Source organism: Amblyomma americanum, chromosome 10 (assembly GCF_052857255.1).
Source record: "Amblyomma americanum isolate KBUSLIRL-KWMA chromosome 10, ASM5285725v1, whole genome shotgun sequence".
Taxonomy (NCBI): Eukaryota; Metazoa; Arthropoda; class Arachnida; order Ixodida; family Ixodidae; genus Amblyomma; species Amblyomma americanum.
In genome coordinates this window covers 24,964,852-24,970,653 of record NC_135506.1, presented here as the reverse complement: position 1 = coordinate 24,970,653, position 5,802 = coordinate 24,964,852, and the positions used below count along the sequence as shown (strand labels likewise).

Sequence of the window (5,802 nt, the reverse complement as noted above, 5' to 3'; positions counted from 1 at the left end):
CGCCAGTCCACACAGAGAGGGGCCGGAACAGGCGTATATCCAGAAATAAAGCTGCCTGCCTCCGTATTCCGGAAACCGAACCGAGGTACGTGTGCCAAACAGTTGAACTCCGACATATGCGACAGGCGACTGCGACCTACGTCAAATTTCAACGCAAGCAAGATTGAGTGGCATGGCTTTCGCTGTGCACGCCTATCCTCTCGCAGTGCTGTCGCTTAAAAATATGTGTAAATGAAAGTTTTCAGTGGAGCTCTGTGATTTTGTAGCTAACCTATGCAGTAAGGTAAGCTGTATACGTACTACCCAGTAGGTTGCAGAGATGCGTTTTAAAACGAGCACCTCTATTGCGAGCCTGATACATATTAACATGTCATGTCATCTTCGCTGCTCACCTAATCAAAGTAAACTAACAATGTTGCATTTGAATCGTCTGTTACATTGGTATTTGCTGCTGAGGGCAGTCACCATCTATACGTTGGTCCTCAGGGCACCGGTTATAAGTTGCACGGGGCCCACGGACAGCGGCTATAAGTTACAACCCAAAACCCTGTTCCTATGTACCAAACCTGAATCCGCACGCCCCGCACAACTCGCCGCGGTGGCTCAGTGGTTAGAGCGCTCGACTACTGATCCAGAGTTCCCGGGTTCGAACCCGACCGCGGCCGCCGCGTTTCGATGGAGGCGAAACGCATAGGCACCCGTGTGCTGTGCGATGTCAGTGCACGTTAAAGATCGCCAGGTGGTCAAAATTATTCCGGATTCCTCCACTACTGCACCTCTTTCTTCCTTTATTCTCTTAGACCCTCCTGTATCCCTTCCCTTGCGGCGCGGTTCAGGTGTCCGCCGATGTGTGACGCAGATAATGCGCCATTTCGTTTCCCCAAAATACAATTTACTAATTTTCAAGTTCCCCGCACTTTTTATATGCGCTTTCATGTTCGATCTTTAAAAGTACTCTGTTTGGACGCAAGCTATATGCTCGACAATCGCCAGCTTGCTGCTGAGCTCTCTCTGTGAAGAGGAGATTGTACGCATAACTATTTTACAGCTTTTTGCTTTATTCATTTTTATTTTTATAATTCTCAAAGTCTGACTTCGCGTCACCGTGAGGTCTTTATTGCCGCTATTGGTCAGGGCGACGTGCTTGCTCACATAAAGATGGCATAACATCGGGTGTATTGGTTCGTGTTACTCAGCCCACTAGATAAAACCTACATGGTAATGAAGTATTATAGTCTGTGTATGCACAGCAACCTGTAATGCGCCGCGGGCATCCTTTAGGCGCACACAATTTTCAACAAAAAGCCGGAAAGTAGAGGTGTTTATAGTTTGCTCTTATGCGTTCGTCTGCTGTCTGTTTTCTTTTCGTCTGTTTGCTTTATTGGAAGAGCGCTGACTTATTGCAGCACAATGTTATGACACTGGAGGGATCTCGCACAGCTGCCACGACGGTAGCTCCAGCGAGGAGTAAACTTTTTATTCTTTAGCCAGGATAAAGTTCGTGTCTGGCCGTAGAAAAACAAACGATAAATCATGCAGAATTTTTTTTAAATAGCGCAGCCAAAGCTGCGACACAGAAAGAAATAATTTTTAGTTATTTCATCGTTTCGAAACGCCTCATCTGCGCATGTTTCTAAGCTTTGGAAACCTGTTTCCCCCCTCCATTTCGACGCGGCCCATCTTCATCGTCGGCGGTCAGGACAGCACCGGTTGGGCGAGGAGGGAAGTGTCCCTCATTGGGAAAGGGAACGGCGACGGCAGCGCCACCTCGTAGGTTACGTGGAATTCTGCGGGACCGGACAGAGTCTCTCCCGGATCCGGCCAGCGTCGTGAGCGGTTGCAGCCGCACGCTCTCGTCACCTTCCGCGGCAGGCGTACGGGGATCCGTTGTGCCTTGCCGCTGGAATTCTGGTGCCAGGCAGCGAAGCGAGCGCAGCAAACGCGCGCTCTGGTTACCTTCCCCAGCAAATGCTAGCGAATGGCTTTGCCCCAAGAATGCGGCGCGCTCGTGAAAACCCGGCCGCCATTATAGGCGCATACAAATGTTCGCCGCCGATACTTCCGAAGTCGTGCCCCTGCCCCAGCCGGTAAGTCGGAAGTCCTTCTTGCGTTGCCTTCTACTTCGAGGAATGCCTCGTTGATGTTTTGTAGCTAGCTGGCACGTTCTGTGTATTAATTGCAAGTGTAATAAATAGCATACGAGTGTTAACGCTATTGTCGTCCCTTCCCTTTGTCCCTCGAGCACGAAGCCCATCCGCGGTTAGCGAGCGGGAACGCTGCATCCGCGGAGTGGGAGTGCGTGGCGGGGGGGGGGGGGGGGGGGGGGGGGGGGGGGGGGGGGGGGGGGGGGGGGGCGTGTCCCCCGCCATATTTCCACAAGGCAGGATTGTCAATATGCTTATGCAGGTGTCAGGTTTTGGTGTCGTGGGCTCTGCTTATAAACATTGTTCTGTGCACATGGGAAGCTTCGCGAGAGGAGGGAATGTTTCATCTGGCGAAACTTTTTGTACTACGAGCCAGAAGCAAGATGGGCCCTAAACTGATCCTGTTAGCGGCCAGCGTTTTGTTCACGACGCGCGCGTCGAGGAACAATGGTGCTGCGAACGGCGACAAAAATGATGCAAGTATACATTCTTGGGTTGCATAAAAATTCCTGGTAATATGTCATTCAATACAAAAAAAAAAAGACACGGAATAATGGACCAGTTAAACGCGGGACTGCGCCTGTTCGCGCACAGCGTGGCAAGGCAATGCATGCACAGGTCTCGAGCAGGTCTGACACGTACAATACATTTGTTTAACACTATTAATAGGAAAATGAGGATGAATATGGTTTTTCGACAGACCAAATTTGTTTAACACCGTTGTAGAAAAATGGGATGAGTGCGGTACTTCGACAGACAAAACTTCTTTAACACCATTCGTAGTAAAATGGGTATGAGTGCGGTTCTTCGACAGACAAAAACTTTTTAACACCATTCGTAGTAAAATTGGTATGAGTGCGGTTTTTCGACAGACAAAAATTTGTTTAACACCATTCGTAGGAAAATGTGTGTGCGTGTGCTAAAACGAATGGCCCAACGAAAAAGATCGACAGCAACTAGCAGACGTCCGTCATTCATCCGTGAACCAACGAAATGCAGTGCGCTGCTGCGCCACCGAGCAACCTTTGACGGGAGCGCAGAGGATGAGGAGGTTGGTTTTGTCGAAAGTGTGGGCGAACAGGCTTTGATTATTTATTTTTATCGGCGTTAAAGGTGGCTCATTGGTCTAGTATTTCGCAAGAACAATCGTAACGCACTTGGCCTTTTTGTTCAAAATGTCCATACCTCATCAGGCGCCTCATAAGTTCTCGACTCGAACGAACTCAAGGTGACAAAATGTGAATCATGTTGGTTGCCAGCCTTGAATCTGATGTTACGTCCAAATTTTAAGACTGGTTCTTCTCCGACGATAGCAGCCACGGTGACACTCGGCGAAAATGTCGGCGTTATCTTTGTGAAGCCTCTATGAGTGATGCTTTCAACCTCTAGAGGCACACCACCCACGCCTCAGTTACCTCTACACCGCACCCCTCTAGCTATGGGAATGCCGCCGCGTCCATCAACACCATTGACCCACCTCCCCCCAACATTCCCTCCTCAGAAGCGCCACCTACCAAAATCGACGCTCAAGAGGCACTACCTGCCACTAGCCCACCTACCTTCACCTGTTACGAAGACTCCACCCAACAGAAGCCTATGCGGCAGGGGACCCCGTCCGCTTCATCCCCCCCCCCCCATTTTTACCACCACTTTCGACCTGCCTCCACCCAGCCAGTAAAACATTAAATACAGTAAAAGCATCAAAGCAGTCATCGAAGGTACTACACCCAACTGGTATCGCAACTTTCTCACACCAGGTTTTATGATTCTTTCGTCATTTTTTTTTCAGGACGGTTGGATAGATTGGTCAGGAGATGGTTGCTACCCTGAATGCAAGAGCGGTGAATGCTGCCTGAAGGTCAACGGCAGATGTGAATGCAGCCCTCTAGCTGATATTGGCCTACCCTGTTCGCAGCCTGACCCTACAAGAAGGGTATATGAGGGACACTGTCCCTGTAAAAGCCGTAAGTAAAGGCCACATACCACGTGACTGAGTACTGAGGTCTGACATTATTCAAAAGGTGTTGTTTTGAACATTTTGTGTTGATGTGTTGCACTTTTCATGCTGACAGCGCGATGTGGTAGTTAAAATATTCCTGAAACTTGCCTGTGTGGTTTCTTTTTGTTCTTAATGGTTGGCTGGGTTTAGTACGCTATCATGAGTTATCGGAACTTGATGACGGCCCCATATGCTTAAAGAAAATCTAGTCTTAGAATCACATCAGTGGACAACTCGAAGAACACACCGAGGAACCTTTGAAAGTTACACCACAAATCTCTATTCTATAGAACGGTGCAAATTTCATGACAGTGATGATGGATTTTAATGGCGCAAGGGCAGCTTTGTCCAAATGAGAGCCACGACACCGATATTCTGATGTACACAAGGTGATTTCAATGGCCCGTTTCAATGCGATAGCACTAGTGGTGCCGGTCTCGAGAAAATCCGGCGTCTATCCCCCGTCCGTGTCTCGAAAAAGCAGATGCCCATCTGCCACGATGGCAGCCTGCCGACTATGGTAGGTGGCCGTAAAATTAATTCAATGCAACTGCTACTTGCTCCCCCGTGGCACTGCGCTTCAGCTCATTGTTCGAGACATAGACATAGGGGGGTGTAGTCGCAGGCCAGTTGGTGGGACAATATGAAGTTCAGAAACCGCAAAACGAGGCGACAACACAGGGCGGTGCTAATTGAACATTTATTAAATGTTGAATGGTTGGTTTTGGGGAAAAGGAAATGGCGCAGTATCTGTGTCCCATATCGGCCGACACCTGAACCGCGCCCGTAAAGGAAGGGATAAAGGAGGGAATAATGAAAGTAATGAAATGAAATAAAGTTTCAGTTGTTAGTGTAGTATAGCCTGCCTTTATCCCTCTTCTTTTTGTGGTTTTTGCTCTTCAGAGAGATAGACAGCCTCTCGAAGAAGTATCTTTGCAAAAATGGGCCTTACAGGAGCTCGGGAAGAGCTACCTGGGAAACAGCCACCTGCCGGTGCAGTGGCCCATCGCTTAACCGCTGCACCATTGAGCCCGTAATGGTACGAAGACAACCCGCGATCTATGAATCTAGGAAAGAGAAGGAGTACTTACCCGGGAGGGACCTCTAATAGCGTCGCATTGTACTCTTAACGTAGCTTAAACGTCATGCAAGTTTTTCAAGCATTTAACCCCAGAGAAGCCAAGCAACGGCCCAAGGGAAAGCTTGTGCACCTTGTATCACCGATTGGTACCCGGCGGCTCTGGGGATCGAATCCCGCACCTCCCGCATGCGAGGCGGATGATCAAAACAACGTGACCACCGCTGCGGTAGGGGAAAATTCTAATTGACATAAGACAGGAGTGTGGGAATATAACTTTTTCAAAGCCGAGTCGAATACGAATATTGTAGCCAGAAATCGAATACGGGGCGTCTTTTTGCGTTCCGCCTCCTTCAAACGTAGGCGTCGCGGCAGTGATTGAACAGCTTTTCTATTTAACTTGGGCCAGTTTAAACAAATGTCTGCTTCGATGGATCAGTGGCTATGGCGCTAGCCGTAGCCACTTCGGGTGTGTTCGGACAGCATCGAAAGTTTGGCGGCCGTATTCCAATGGTAACGAAATGCAAGCATGTCCGTGTACGGGCATTTCGGTGCCCGTTAACGGAGCCTTAAGTGATGAG

At 49.1% G+C, this 5,802-nt stretch overlaps 1 non-coding gene across 1 annotated transcript; it reads left to right on the top strand.

The window, feature by feature from the left end:
• Nucleotides 1–592: 592 nt before the first annotated feature.
• TRNAS-ACU (transfer RNA serine (anticodon ACU)) lies at nt 593–664 on the top strand. Its single transcript has one exon. It is a non-coding gene; the product is annotated as a tRNA-Ser (tRNA).
• Nucleotides 665–5,802: the final 5,138 nt, after the last annotated feature.